Below are 17,496 nucleotides of genomic sequence, written 5' to 3'. Positions count from 1 at the left end.
TTCTGTTGTGTTTCATCCATTTTTTTTTGTGTTTCATCCATTTTTTGATCCACTTTATCCATTTTCTTTGATGTTTCTTCCTGATTTTTATCCATTGTCCTTTTTGCTTCATCCATTGCTTGTTTTGTTTCTCTTTGATTGTCATCCAGTTTTTGTGACTGGAGTTGCATCAGTTGTAATAGTTTATCTATTCCTGATAATTCTTGCTGTTCTGATGCCATGATTGTCGTGTCTAAAATATCTTCTTGGTCTGAATGTTCTTTTTGTTTTTTGTTATCCTTGCTTTGGCTTCTTGTCACAGACATTTGTTTTCAAGAAGTATTATCCCCGCCAAATATGAAATTTTACTAGTATGTTACCAATACGACTTTTTTTTTTACCCAAATATTATAAATTGTCAATAAATATATCAAATGTAAATATCGTAAAAATAAAATATTAAATCAGTTATGTAAAATTTGTACCTAAAGAGATCTAAAATTTTATGTTATCAAATGTAAGTATCTCACTTTTTACCACAGGCATATAAATTTTCAAATACCGGCTTTACTCTTTCTATCCTTCAAATTTGCCACTAGAAATACTTTACAATGCCCCACGTTGGGCGCCAGTTGATGTGATCTTGATTATTGATATGAGATAATATTCTTATATGTCACTTAATTTAATCAATGTATTAATACTAATCTAATTAATTAACCAGATCACATATCAATATGTTTTCAATCTCAGGGCGAATTATAAATTAATTACTTACTTTCGTGGATTCTAAATATTTCTTAATGGTTCCTAATCGGGATAGAAACGAAAAGAGTAAAAAAAATACACATATGGGTTACAATTATAATCAAAATATTTTTTATTTTATTTAAAAAGCAATCACTGCTTAATATTTGCTATTTCTTATTATTCTTAAACATAACATTTACAAATGGGAATCTTATTTCCTTTTGGTTTTCAATTGAAAGTTTTTTATTAACATTTAACTATTAGGAGTTATTAGCAACAACTCTATTTAAGTTTGATGAAGCTTTTCTGATATTATTGATTATGTTATTCAATTTTTATGTGGAATTTAATACGAAGAACCCATACATTCATGTCCAAACAAATGAGACTGACCTTTTCCTGGTGAACTGAAAATGTCCTCACACAAAGCCCGTTCCTGCTATCCTTGGCTGCGATCAAACCTCGTCCTGGCTTCCAGTAATGTACTCCTTTGAAAAACTAGCTCGAATAGCTCTCGTTCCTGCTTCGGTCGTGATGCTGTGTTCTACCTTTTTCGAAACTGCTATCAGCTACCGGGACACTCTTGGCTCAAGGAGGTTCTTTTACTCTCGACCTGGCCTACTTCTCGTTCCACGATAGATACTCCACACTCACGGAACTACCGGCTTTCTCACTCTCCGTACACTACCGTCTACTACTCGACTTCACTTCTCGACAGCTCAAAACATTCTGCCTCACTTTGTCATCCATTCCCCTACTTTCTAAATATCCCTTCCAGATTCACAAATCAATCTTCCACCACCAACTCTCATTCGTAATATTCCTCAAAACCAATTTTTAATCTTTCTAAATATGCTTAATGGATTTCAAAAGAAAATATTTAATTCCCATTCTAAAATACTTTCTAACTATTTACAAATTTTAATGACCTATTCTCTCTTTCAAATGAGTCTTATTTAGCATAGGCTAATGATCGAAACCTTCCGCGAAAAACGATAATGAACTATCATCTATTTCACTGAGTTTTATTTAGCATAGGCTAATGATCGACCTTCCGAGAAGAACGATAATGGTACGCGTCATTCACTTTGTTTATCTAAGCACATTGTTCCGAGTTTCGTACGCTTATTCTAATCACTTCTTAAAATTAAATATAACAATTTGTTGTATACAGGTTGTTCTAAATTTATATGCCCGAGGTTGAGAAAACAAAATTCACTTTTATATTAAAGTGAATTTTGTTTATAATTATCAAATTTTAATTTTTATATCAAATAGAAATATAACAATACATATTTCATAATTATTATTGTTCAAAAAATAATATGTTTATTCTTGTATTACAGAACAACGCTCTAAGGTACTATACATTTTTAGTTGGTCAAATTCTAAAAATATGTAATCATATTACAAGAAATAACAATGAAACAATTTTTTTTAAATTCCACTCCCTTTTTAAATAGAACGCCCATGATCGTCACCCTCTTCTCACTTACCTGGTCCAGGGAACTGCCATTATTTAGAGCATAAAAAGGTTTTTGTACTTTTGAAAACGCTAGTCTACCGTAAAGTTAACCTTTTATTGTTCACCCACATCACTGCTTGGCACACAAAATTTTTTGAATTTTATTGTCAGATTTTGAGTGTCAGGTTGATTTAGAATGATTTCTGCATGCAGGTTGTTAGAAGAGGAAGTACAAAAAGAATAAAATGGCTATTGAAAACTTTTTGAATTTCGAACTTATCGATTCCAGGAATCGGTGAATGATGTTCTCACACGAACAATAGGAATATTAGCTTGTCCTCTCAATACAATGAATTTTTGTGCAACAAAACGTAAAGGTAATGTGTGTGAAATATATTGAAATATAATATACTCACATAAATCAACAAAACAAAAAAAATAAATAAAACAAATAATTTTATATATTTTTCTTCATAGCATTATAATAATTTATAATACAAATAATAGCGTGCCAATCTCCCTCACAACGCTCTATTTGGTTAATAGGCAACATCAACTCACGGAAAACGCGTTCCAAGATTGCAGCTTTAATTTCGAATATTTTGTCGAGATATTGGGCACACATATTCGTAATCGTAATATACAGTAATCGACTATTTTTAATGGGAATAAGCCACAATTTTACCAAAAGATGATTTTATTAACGTTTCGAAGCCCAAATCGGGTTTCGTTGTCAAAATACAAAATACTACTAAAATAAACAAAAATGTTGTTGCTAAGTAAAAAAATTCTTCTAATAATTTATTTAATCTGACCCATTTATATTGGCAATTCAGACGTATATTATACATTTTAAAGTAGAAGACTTTAAAATGATATTGCCAATATTTATGAGTTGCGTTCCTGGGACGACTTTACTAAAAGATAGTTCATTCGATTACATGAAATCAATCCCAACTCAAGAATATCCGTCACAAAAAAAATCATAGCATGTGATCCGTCTTTAAAAAGACAACCAAATGCAGCGATGACGGTAAAATTCTCGCGTTAGAGATTCCATAGTAAATCACGAGGGAAAACCAGGAAAAAACCTCGTGATACTATCCCGACATCGTAAGTATTTAGTCTTACATTTAATTTACCTTCAAAAAACTAATACCAAATTCTGACTTTAATATGTTTAAATTATAAATAATATTAATAATACATAGATATACAATAAGTAATACTAAAATATACAATTTGTACTAACTCTATATGTTATTGACTTACTAATCGTGGTATTTTCTTTCTATTGACTTCCTCTTTCAGTATGGGTAACCACATCCTACTGCATTCTACTGTTACGCGATTGACTCTACTATTTTATTTATTTATATCTTTAGTCACTAAGTTTAATTTAAATAAAGGAAGACTTACTTATATTATTTTATTTACATCACTTATTTATTTTTAATGATTACAAATAACACCAACTAACACATCTAATTTATTTACAACTCAAATTTATGATTTAATTAACTAAACATAACGATAACTAATATATACATTTCATTAGATCCGAATCGAGTACAATTATATTACGCGTCGCGGCTCATTCGTTGACTGACTGGCCTGTGATCGGATCCCTGTTCTTAAATACTCTGGCAGCGGTCGCCTTGAATCGCCGTGGAAGATCTGGCCTTTACTCGTAACGCGGAGAAATATCGAGAAGAATTAGGCCGGGTTGTGAGGCGTCACATTGCCCCCTCCTTAAAAGATGGTTCCTCCTGGAACCTTGTCGGGACTGGAACTGGATGCTGGTATCTGCAACTGGACCCTCTTTTACAACTCCCAGTTGTATAAAAGTGACAGGGGACGGTCTTCTCTCCGCACCAGTAACTATGCGGATTGCAACAGACTAACACCTGGACCTCGGTGTCTTTAAAAATTTCTTCTACCATATTTCGGATAACTCTCCAGTCTAATTGGCGGCATTCTAACTTTGGCATGGCTAACTTTTGCACGTCGGACTCCAACACGTGCTCTCTCAATTGAATTAATGCATCCCATACATCTTGGTTGGTAGGTTGGTCATGGAGAGTGTCTTTTGTTACCAGATAGAATAGGTAACGTGATGCATCTTGGAGTTTCAATGCTTTGCCAGGAGCTGGCAGTTGGCATTGAAGTTCTGCAACTCGACCAAACTTCCTTCGGAAGGCGGATGCCAACCCTCGTGCGTCTTTGATACTGGCCGGGATGGTATGGGCCAGCGAGTAGTCATCGGGAAGTGCGAGAAGATCTCGCTTTTCTTCAGTGGTAACACCATGTCTTGCTTTACCGGTACCTCCGTAGGCACCCATGAACTCTTCAAAGGTAAGGTCAGGTATTTCTCGAACTTGGTTGACTTCCACTTCTTCATCTACGTCGTGGTCTCCCTCGTACGGCGCCAACCGGTTATGGTGGACTATCATCGGCTTTCCCCTAGGAATCTTGCTTATTCGGTAGATAACGTCATAGATTTTCTTGACAATGAGGTACGGACCTTCCCAGAACTGCTGCAACTTGGGAGAACAACCTGTTCGCTTCTTTGGATTATAAAGCCAGACTTTGTCGTTCTCCTTGAAACATCCCTTCTCAGCTTGGGTATCGTATCGTTTCTTCATTCGGTCGCTAGCGATCTGAAGATTAGAACGGACCAACTCATGTATATCGTCCATTCTTCTTCGTAATTCATTCACGTAATCCTCACCAGCAACATCTTCTCCAGGTCGACATCCAAACTCTAGATCACAGGGTAGACGCATCTCACGTCCAAATAGGACTTTTGCTGGTGTTTGGCCAGTTGATTCATTAACAGCAGATCTATAGGCCATTGCGAAGAACGGAAGGTACTGGTCCCAGTCTCGTTGATGATTGGACACCATCTTTGTCAAATACTTGCCGACTGTCCTATTCATACGCTCCACCATTCCATCCGATTGCGGGTGATAGGCCGTGGTTCTTGTCTTCTTCATGCCTAGTTTATCACTGATTCCTTGAAATAGATCGCTCTCAAAGTTCCTTCCTTGGTCACTATGGATCTCCAGAGGTACTCCAAATCGGCTGATGCAGTCTTTGATTAACACATCTGCAATAGTGGCGGCCTTCTGGTCTGGAATTGCGTAGTTAGATCTCCACCCACTTCGTGAAGTAATCCATTACCACCAACATGTATTTGCATCCATTGTCACTTTCTGGAAATGGCCCGGCAATATCCAAAGCTATTCTTTCAAACGGACTTCCAACATTGTACTGTCTCATAAGAGCCTTTCTTTTCCGGTAGGGTCCGTTACTTGTAGCACAGGTAGTACATTTCTTACACCAGTCCTTCACATCGTCGGAACTATTCATCCAATAAAATCGTTCCCGAATTCTCTGAAGGGTTTTCTTTACAACAAAATGCCCTCCTGATGGACTGTCGTGTAACTGACGAAGTACTTCGGCTATTCTGCTCTTTGGAATCACCAACTGTGTTCTCCTCACTGAACCATCATCATTTTCTATTACTCGTTTGAGCAAGCTGTCTTCCAAGATAAATGAGTCCCACTGGGCCCAATACGTCTTAACTACTGAGCCTAGGCTTGATATTTCTTGCCAAGATGGTCGACGATTTTCTTCTTTCCATTTTCGAATCTTCTGTAAAACTGGATCTTTTTCTTGTTCTTCCTTGATCTTGGTAGGCGTCCACTCGTCGTTGACCACTGTTGTTCTTAGTACTGCTGCTTCCTTTGACTCTGTTTTGTTGCAATGGGAACATTCTGCTGGACACGGTCTTCTAGATAGAGAATCAGCGTTCCTGTGGCTAACTCCGGCCCGATACTCGATCTTGAAATCATATTCTTGAAGTCGTTCAATCCATCTGGCTATCTGACCCTCTGGATTCTTAAACTGCATTAACCATTTAAGGGCGGCATGGTCGGTTCGGATTAGAAACTTCCTTCCGTAGAGGTATTGATAGAAGTGTTCCACTGATTTTACTACTGCTAGAAGTTCTCTTCTCGTGACGCAATAATTTCGTTCAGGTTTTGAAAGCACTTTACTAAAATATCCAAGGACTCGTTCCTGTCCTCCTTGGATCTGCGACAGCACTCCTCCAATTCCCACATTGCTTGCATCCGTATCTAAGATGAACTCTCCTTCTGGCAGTGGATACCCTAATATTGGCGCTGTAATTAAATGCCTCTTCAAAGTTTCAAAGGCCGTTTGGCAGTCTCCATCCCAGCAATAATCCCTTGCTTCCTCTGTAAGTCGCGTTAATGGCTTAGCAATATCTGCAAACTTCTTAATGAATCTCCGGTAGTAAGTACATAGTCCCAGAAAACTTCTCACTTGATGTTTATCAGTTGGTTCAGGCCATTCCTTAATGGAATCGATTTTTCCTTTATCCACGGCCACTCCTTCTTTGCTGACTATATGGCCTAAATAATTGACTTTACTTTGAAATAGCTGGCATTTCTTGGGGTTTAACATTAACTGGGCAGCTTTAAGTCGATTAAAAACGTCTTCTAAATTCTTCAGGTGGTCTTCAAACGTCTCCCCCAAAACGATTATGTCGTCTAAATACACCAGGCACGTCTTCCAAGATAACCCTCTTAACACATTTTCCATAAGCCTTTCAAATGTCGCAGGAGCATTACAGAGTCCAAACGGCATAACGTTGAATTCCCATAATCCAGATCCTGTCGTGAAGGCCGTCTTCTCCTTGTCCACTGGATCCATTTCTACCTGCCAATATCCAGACTTCAAGTCCAACGTAGAAAACAATTTACTTCCAGCCAATGTGTCCAACGTGTCGTCGATCCGAGGCAGAGGATAACTATCTTTCTTGGTAACATTATTCAACAAACGGTAGTCCACACAGAACCTCGTGGTTCCATCTTTCTTCTTGACCAGGACCACCGGAGAGACCCATGGGCTCGTAGAAGTTTCTATCACCCCGTCTTTCTTCATTTCTTGAACAATCCTTTCAGCTTCCTCTCTCTTCGCCTGTGGTAATCGTCGAGCTGTTTGACGAATTGGCCTAGCGGTACCAGTGTCAATTTTATGTTTGACAACTGTCGTTCTTCCTGTCTTTCCTCCTTTCGGTACGAATATGTCACGATATTGCCTAAGAAATTCCCTTAATTTCCTTTTTTCCATTTGATTTAGAGATTGGCCTGCAACTGCAACCATTTGGTCGAACTTGTCGTTGGAATTATCTGATGTTGTCGTCTGCCGGATTATGGACGTCACGGGTACACAAGTTCCTACTTTTGTCTCCTTCTTGATGGTCACTGGGTAGTCATTGACATTAATCAATCTCACGGGAATTTCTTTAGCAGAAGTAACCAATTCCTTTCCAATTATGATTCCTCGGCCAACCTCCTCGTCGTGGTTCCATGGCTCCATCATAACAGGTGTTCCTTCTTCTACAATTCCCTGTAGCCGCGCTACGATGATCGTTTCACTCCTCGCAGGCACAACTGTATCTTCTCTAATAGCTGCTAGCATAGTGCTGTCATCATGTGGATGAAGAAATACCTCCTCGTTGCCAACTTTGATTACCCTGTTCTTAAAATCCAATTGAAATCCACGCAAATTCATTACGTCCATTCCTAATATAACATCTTCTTCGATGTCTGCAACTATGACAGTATGGACGAACTTTTCTGCTCCAATCCCCAATTGTATCTGGATTTCTCCGTGGATGTTGGCATTTTCACCTGTGGCAGTCCGCAGTCGCAACCTCGTTGGTAAGAGTTTCTTACGACTGTTTATAACTGACGGTCGTATAATGGTCCTGGTCGCTCCGGGATCCACCAACAATGTATAATTTTTACCATTTATTTCTCCATCTACATATACATTATCTTCACGACATTTCAAAGAAGCTATTAGTATTAGATGGTCTTTAGAGGAGTTCTGAGTCGAGGCTGCCCCCCTAGGGTCTGTGCGTTCTCTTATTTCCTGCTGGTGAGTTTCTTGATTTGCGTTCTTCCTTAAACTCCGTGCGTACCTCTTTTCACCACAATTGCAGCAATTCATGGTCTTCGTTTTCTTCGATGTAAAGCCTTTCACCATATTTACCAGCTGGTCAAGTTTGTCTTCATCCTCTTCCTCTTTCACGGTCCTAACTTTACTGTACCCGCCAGAGGCCTGGGTAGCTGATTCGTATTCGAGGGCGGCAGACAAGACATCGACCAGCGTCTTGTGACGAGCTAACCGCAGTGTTCTTTGCATTTCATGATCACGGAGGCCATCAATGAATGTTTGAACAGCCAACTTTTCCATCATGTCTTCGGGAGCTGTTGGATATGCATACCGTACTAACCTGGCAATATCGACCTCGTATTCTTGAAGAGCTTCATCTTTCTTTTGTCGTCGATTTTTAAGCCGCGCCTGATGGACATACTCCAAATGTTCCTGCCCATAGCGCATGTTTAGTCTCTTCATAAGTTGTTCATAATCATTAGTTTCCTCTACTGCTATGGTCTCAAGTACATCTAAAGCCTCTCCTCGAAGAGCAATAACCAGGTTTACAGCTTTGTCTTTTTCAGACCATCCGTTCGCTCTTGCACCTGCTTCGAACTGTTTCACATAACTGTTCCAGGAAGACTTTCCGTCGAAATTTGGCACCTTAACACGAGCAAGACTCACACTCCCTTCAACTATCGACTGTGGCTCCAATTTGTATTTGGTTTCATCATCTTTAATATCTGTTAAGATGGGTTCCACCACTTTGTCCACTTTTTTCGTTTCCTCCATTTTCTTTTCTATTTCCTTGATCTTTTCTTCAAAAGTAGATTTTATGGACGATATCTTGTCGTCAAAATCCGAAGTGACTTTAGAGATCTTGTCAGTCATCTTGCTTTCAAGGGATGAAATATCACCCGAAACTTTCAAAATATCACTAGAAACTTGGGAGATTTCACCAGAAACCTTTTTCTCTAATGATGTAATGTCTGTGGAAACTTTGTTCTCTAACGATGTAATGTCTGTCGAGACTTTGTTCTCTAGCGATGTAATGTCTGTCGAGACTTTGTTCTCTAGCGATGTAATGTCTGTCGATACTTTAGAAACATCGGAGGAAACTTTCGAAATCGACGAGATCACAGCAGCATGCTTGTCTTCAAACAAATAGGTTTCTGGATCTTGACCCTCTTCTTGAAGAGCGTTCTTTAGACGTTCGACTAGATCAGCCTTTTTCCCAGTAGTGTCCATGTCTCTCTCTTCTAACTGGTTGCGGAGCTCCTTAACGATCAATTCAGTGATTTTCTTATGTTGTGAAGACATTGTCACACACTTTATTTATTACGATTTATATTTTATTTATTTTTAAAAGTTCCACACTCTATTTAAACCGAAAATTTACGTTAAATTTATGTATTTCAAGTATCCTCACTTCTGCACCATTTTGTTACGCGATTGACTCTACTATTTTATTTATTTATATCTTTAGTCACTAAGTTTAATTTAAATAAAGGAAGACTTACTTATATTATTTTATTTACATCACTTATTTATTTTTAATGATTACAAATAACACCAACTAACACATCTAATTTATTTACAACTCAAATTTATGATTTAATTAACTAAACATAACGATAACTAATATATACATTTCATTAGATCCGAATCGAGTACAATTATATTACGCGTCGCGGCTCATTCGTTGACTGACTGGCCTGTGATCGGATCCCTGTTCTTAAATACTCTGGCAGCGGTCGCCTTGAATCGCCGTGGAAGATCTGGCCTTTACTCGTAACGCGGAGAAATATCGAGAAGAATTAGGCCGGGTTGTGAGGCGTCACACTACCGAGGAATTTGCGACACAACTGGTTTCATTTAGCATAATTAGAGCCGCTTCTTTGATTTTTCTCTTTTTACTATCTGATTCTTTCAGGACTATACTTGAATCTCTCCACTGAACTCTATGTTCATTATCCCATGCGTGTTGACATATTTGAGATCTATCAACACGCATGGGATAATGAACATAGAGTTCAGTGGAGAGATTCAAGTATAGTCCTGAAAGAATCAGATAGTAAAAAGAGAAAAATCAAAGAAGCGGATCTAATTATGCCAAATGAAACCAATTGTGTCGCAAATTCCTCGGTAGAATGCAGTAGGATGTGGTTACCCATACTGAAAGAGGAAGTCAATAGAAAGAAAATACCACGATTAGTAAGTCAATAACATATCGAGTTAGTACAAATTTTATATTTTAGTATTACTTATTAAAAAAAAAGAATGCTAGAAACAGCAGAGATGAAAACATTGCGAAAAATCGATGGTAAGACGATGTGGGATAGAGCTAGAAGTGCAGATATACGAAGGAGATGCAAGGTGGACAACATTAATAACTGGGTGAAAAGCAGAAGAGTAGAATGGAACGACCACATAAGCCGAATGACAACAAATAGAGTAGTAAGGACGGCGAGAGACGGTTCCCCAATAGGAAGACGATCAGTGGGAAGACCACGAAAAAGACGGAATGACAACTTACTGGGGGCACATTGAAAAACAGACAGTAATGTCTATATAAAAAGAAGAAGAAGAAAAGAAGAAGAAAAAGAGTAAGTCTTCCTTTATTTAAATTAAACTTAGTGACTAAAGATATAAATAAATAAAATAGTAGAGTCAATCGCGTAACAGTAGAATGCAGTAGGATGTGGTTACCCATACTGAAAGAGGAAGTCAATAGAAAGAAAATACCACGATTAGTAAGTCAATAACATATAGAGTTAGTACAAATTGTATATTTTAGTATTACTTATTGTATATCTATGTATTATTAATATTATTTATAATTTAAACATATTAAAGTCAGAATTTGGTATTAGTTTTTTGAAGGTAAATTAAATGTAAGACTAAATACTTACGATTTCGGGATAGTATCACGAGGTTTTTTCCTGGTTTTCCCTCGTGCTTTACTATGGAATCTCTAACGCGAGAATTTTACCGTCAACGTTGCATTTGGTTGTCTTTTTAAAGACAGATTACATGCTATGATTTTTTTTGTGACGGATATTCTTGAGTTGGGATCGATCTCATGTAATCGAATGAATTATCTTTTAGTAAAGTCGTCCCAGGAACGCAACTCATAAATATTGGCAATATCATTTTAAAGTATTCTACTTTAAATTGGTCTGAACTGCCAATATAAATGAGTCAGATTGAATAAATTATTAGAAGAATTTTTTTACTTAGCAACAAAATTTTTGTTTATTTTAGTAGTATTTTGTATTTTGACAACGAAACCCGATTTGGGCTTCGAAACGTTAATAAAATCATTTTTTTGGTAAAATTGTGGCTTATTCCCATTAAAAATAGTTGATTATAAAAATGCCACAAGGAAATAGCTTCAGAACAACGTAATATACAGGGTGTAACAAAAATACAGGTCATAAATTAAATCACATCTTCTGGGATCAAATATAGTTAGATTGAACCTAATTAACCTTAGTACAAATAATGTGGACATAAAAAAAGTTACAGCCCTTTGAAGTTACAAAATGAAAATCGATTTTTTCCAATATATCGAAATAGTCCAGAAAGCCACTGCGCATCCGCTAGGAAAATTATTCTAATTCACATTTTTTGCACAATCTTACTCAAAAAGGACCCCTTTTAACAAATTTGCATGTTGCCAGGACCAAAAGTTGGTCAAAAATTTTTTAAACGTTTTTTTTTTTGTTTTTTTCCTAAAATTATTTTTTTTGCATGGAAAGGTCTTTAGTGACTTTTCTCTAATGTTGATAGTTTTTGACATATAAGCGATTAAAAATTGAAAAATTGCGAAATCGGCCATTTTTAACCCTCAAAAACTATATGAAAAACTGAAAATTTGAATGTTGCCAAGGTAGGAAGATATTCTTTAAACATCGATTGATAAAATCCCAAAGAGTTTTTTGCAATACAATATTCAAAACTTCTTTGTTTTTTAATTGCTAATCAAGTCTGCGCGACACTATTTTTCACCGTTGCATGTGTATACAGTATGGTGTAAATGCAAGGAATAAATTCGTTATTTCGTAAACTGTCGACTTTAGGGAAAAATCCCGAAACAGGTCGATTTTTATTTTTAAGTTATGATATTGTGGCATATATGGTATACTAGTGACGTCATCCATCTGGGCGTGATGACGTAATCGATGATTTTTTTAAATGAGAATAGGGGTCGTGTACTAGCTCATTTGAAAGGTTCTTCAATTCTCTATTAAATAATATAAACATTTACATAATTATTTATACATTCTACTTTTTTTGTCAAATAATTTAATTTAATAAAAATTTTTGGACACCCTGTATAAATAATTATGTAAATGTTTATATTACTGGATAGAGAATTGAAGAACCTTTCAAATGAGCTAGCACACGACCCCTATTCTCATTTAATAAAATCATCGATTACGTCATCGCGCCCAGTTGGATGACGTCACTAGTATACCATATATGCCACAATATCATAACTTAAAAATAAAAATCGACCTGTTTTGGGATTCTTCCTTAAAATCGACGGTTTACGAAATAATGAATTTATTCCTTGCATTTACATCATACTGTATACACATGCAACGGTGGAAAATAGTGTCGCGCAGGCTTGATTAGCAATTAAAAAACAAAGGAGTTTTGAATATTGTATTGCAAAAAACTCTTCGGGATTTCATCAATCGATGTTTAAAGAATATCTACCTACCTTGGCAACATTCAAATTTTCAGTTTTTCATATAGTTTTTGAGGGTTAAAAATGGCCGATTTCGCAATTTTTCAATTTTTAATCGCTTATATGTCAAAAACTATCAACTTTAGAGAAAAGTCACTAAAGACCTTTTCTGTTTGGAATCATCCAAAAAACCTAAAAAAACTTTGTTCCATTAAAAAAAAATAATTTTAGGAAAAAAACAAAAAAAAACATTTAAAAAATTTTTGACCAACTTCTGGTCCTGGCAACATGCAAATTTGTTAAAAGGGGTCCTTTTTGAGTAAGATTGTGCAAAAATTTCGAATTAGAATAATTTTCCTAGCGGATGCGCAGTGGCTTTCTGGACTAAAAATTATTAGAGATTTTTTATTGAAAATGGACATATGGCAATATTACGGCAGGAACATCTTTAAAAAAATTATGGTGAAATTTGTACACCCCACAAAAATTTTATGGGGGTTTTGTTTCCTTAAACCCACCAAACTTTTGAGTATGTTCCAATTAAATTTTTATTGTGGTGCCATCAACTAAACACAATTGTTTTAAAACTTTTTTGCCTCTTAGTATTTTTTCGAAAAGCCAGTTTTATCGAGATACGGCTTGTTATACTGCCATTCTTCTTTTTATCTTCTCATTTCTAATGCGACCTATTTTTGCCACTCTGCAGTTTCTTCTCATAAACTTCATTTCAGTTGCCGTAATTTTGGACCTGTTTCGTTTGATTATTAATTAGAATTAGTTAGAATATCGGTACAGAGCCGAATTTGAGAAATACGTTAGTATGTAGAAATTACTCTATAAATAAATAAAATGTTTAAAAAACGAGTCTGTACCGCCATTAAGAAGGACAAAAAATACATTCTCTTCAAATAAACTATTTTATCGCTAAACTGTCACTAGAGTCATTCATTATTGTACTCATTTGCCTTCATTTGCGGAAGTAAAGTACCACTTTATTGTACTGAAAGAAGAATTTTACTTTACCTGTTGCGGTTATTAATCAAATTAACCGAGATTGAATGTAAGTGGTCGACGGCAGTAATCGATTATTTATTTGACTGAATTTAAAATTTAGTTACTTTAATTATTAAAAATATTGTACAAAATTTACGTTATTATTAATTAAATTTATGTCAAAAAGTAAAATTCTGTAGTATTTTGTAATTACACTCACCCCCACAAAATTCCGCCACCTAAAATATTTGATTAAGTTTGACAATTTATAATTTTATCATCTGTGCTCCGATTTTCAAGATTCTTGCACCAGTTTGTAGGTACATGTATTGATATCGTTTTGTATTTTTCCAGTAACAAAAAAAAATTGCTTGTATAGCATTATACAGGGGTGAATGGAAGCGTTGTATTTTCTCCTAACTTTAAAAAATTCTGTGGAAAAATGGAATAGCTAATTTTGTTTCATAGTCCTGTCATATAATCCCGGAGGTATTACTAAAATTTTGTTTTTTGAAATATCCGAATATCTCTTTTCTTGTAAGAGCTACACCATTTTTTGTAAATAATAAAACTGAATAACTCAAAATAGAGGTTGGATTGATAAGATTAGAATGGCCCGCATGCAGCCCTGATCTCAATCCTATTGAGGATTTATGGGATGAATTAAAAAAAGCTATTCGCCGTCATTCTAGCCCTCCAGAAAATTTGGTACAATCATGGCCCTAGTAGAGGAATATCAGGCTATTAGCCAGGCAACGATAACACATCTTTATTCGATACTAAACAGATTGCGAGCAGTCTTTGCTGCAAGAGGTGGACATACCCGCCATTTAATTGTTTTGATTTGTTGTTAATTTTGTTTTGTTTTGTTAATTTTAGTGCGTTTGATATTTTTTTAAATAAAACTAAAAGGCAGTGTTTTTATTTAAAACTCTTACAAGAAAAGAGATATTTGGATAATTCAAACAACAAAATCTTAGTAATGCCTGCAGGATAATACAAAAGGAGTATGAAACAAAATCAACCCTCCAATTTTTTCAGAGAATTTTTTAAAATTCACCCCCGTATAATGTCATCAAAGCAAACATTTTTTATTACCGGGATAATAACTATCGACACCAATACATGTATCTACAATTTGATGCAATAATCTTGAAAATCGGAGTAAAAATAATAAAGTTATAGATTGTCAAACTTAACCAAAAATTTTGGGTGGCGGAATTTTGTGCCGGTGAGTGTACATTCATACAACATAAATCAGAACTTTACAGGTTTAGTAATTAGGTAATCAATATTGATAACAACTACCTATCGATTAAACATCGAAACCGGCCGCCATGCAAAAGCATTCTCTCATTACTGTCATACGAAATTTTTATCTGACGTATAATGAATTGATAAAAATGACGTAAGTAACTAGTAAAGTTATTTTTAATTTTTGTTTATTATTTTAAGTATTAAAATTAGTTTAATATTTACATAAAAATACAATTAAACTGTTTAAAATATATTTATTTCTTTGAAATAATAATAATAGAAGTATAACTTCTTAGAGAAGTGCGTACAAAGTACACACACTCTTTTTTCATTAGAAGGTTGTAATTAAGTAAGTTTAAATGTTCTTTATGATTGGCGCTAAAATTTTGTATGCACTGCTCGGCTCGTAATATCAGACTCGTTCGATAAAGAGTTCACTTTACTGACTTTGTACATCAATAACTCTTATAACATGCTTAGATTTGGTGTCACATTGGAATTACTAAAAATCGATTATCTATAATCAGAAATCGAACTTGACTGACTTGGCAACATTTAGCGCGCCTATGAGTATAATAATTATTGTTAAAGTCGATTCGCTAATCTGAGACACAACTGTCTAGTGATGATAGTAATTTCTTTTTTGAGAAGTTAGGTTGCTAGTGACTAGAAATTACTACACAGCCCAACATACCTGCTCCTAGCCAATATTATTAATAGTAAATAGACATAAATAACATAAACCTTACGTCAATCAATAATTATTTATTTACATTATAATGTATTGATAACAAATGAGAAAATTATTTATTGAACAAATTAAAAAGATTTTGAAGAAATTAATTCCACAAAATTTTATGAGTGTAGTATATACACTCCCACTCTTTCCAGTAATTCTTCTTTTTTAATGAAAGATTAAGTTGACTTGAGCAGTTAATATTCTAAGGCAGGAATTTTTGTGTTGTATGTTTCGTATTCCGAATGTGTCAAAATAAATCTCGGCTGAGCGAATTCAGTATATCACAATAGTGTGCCTTACTTTTTGAAGGTATAGTGTCACTGTCACTGTCGTACTGCCGACGCACTGTTGCCGCACTGTTGAAAGTTCCCCAGAACTTTCGAATAAAAAATATTGATAACGCGCTGATGTAGCCTCTTAATTCATTTTATTTGCAGTTGGATGATTTTCAATTATTTCGTGATTGCATCTTAAAATGCGTTGTCGCGACTTCGTTTTTACTTTATTTTATAATTCCAATGAATTGTCCTAAACTTTTTGGTATCGATTAATAAAATTCTCTTAGTCGATGAACTTTTTAAGACAAATTGGGGATACTTTCTTTTTAACTGTTCTTTTTCTTTTTCAATAATCTTTGAAATCTTCGGGTATATTCATTGCGAAGTCAGGCTATTCGATAACGTTATTATCATAAATGATATTAAAATTAAATTCAATTGGTAAAAATGATAAAAAAAATTATATGATAAACTTGAGGGAGTGACGATAGACCCTTTATAGACCTTTAAACATATTTTTTATTCAGAAAAATATTTCATTTCACCAAACTGCAAAACACATTCGATCTGTTAAATATTTAAATTATTTAAAACTTACTAATGTATCGAAAATATGAATAAAATTAACTAATAACTAAATACGCAATTTGATTTTAAAAGTAAATTGAACTTAATTAAATTTAATTCATTCAATTAAATTTAATTCTCCACGAATTGTGTGATTTCCGCCAAATTTATGCAATTCACATCACACATCACATTAATGGATTTGATGATGAGGCTTAACCCGCTTAACTTAAAACCCCTCCAATAAATTTAATTTTATAATTAATTTTAAAATAAATATACATGATTTTTCCAATGTAATAAACCATTTTTAAATACATTTTTCTGGAAGAAAAAGAAGAAGTAGACCTTTCTCCCAGATTTTGTGAGATTTCCGAAATATCAATTTTTGGTAAATATGGTATCATTTTTTATTTGGTATGTTGGTAAAGAAAGACAGGTATGTCTGTTCATCAGTAAATGGTTGAGTTCAATTAGTGCGGTCGTAAATATTATTAAATTTATCTGACCTATCCCATTGTTAAGACCCACCCGAAGCGATAAGCCACCGAGGTAGACAGAGTTGATCTTTTGCAATTAACAGTAGTTAGACGGTACTCCCATAATAAAGCCTGAAATAAATTTTACCTGAAACCGGGCCTTTTATATTATTATCGGTTAAGCCAGGATGTTTATAGTGGTAACTAATTGAACTCAACCATTTACTGTTAAACATACCATACAAATATTAAATTGCGTTAAATCATATAAATTTTTGAAATTTTCAAACGGTTTTGTCCTTATCTCGATAAACTGTAGG

The sequence above is a fragment of the Diabrotica virgifera genome, chromosome 6 (genome assembly GCF_917563875.1).
Source record: "Diabrotica virgifera virgifera chromosome 6, PGI_DIABVI_V3a".
Lineage (NCBI taxonomy): Eukaryota > Metazoa > Arthropoda > Insecta > Coleoptera > Chrysomelidae > Diabrotica > Diabrotica virgifera.
This window is presented reverse-complemented; position numbering follows the sequence as displayed.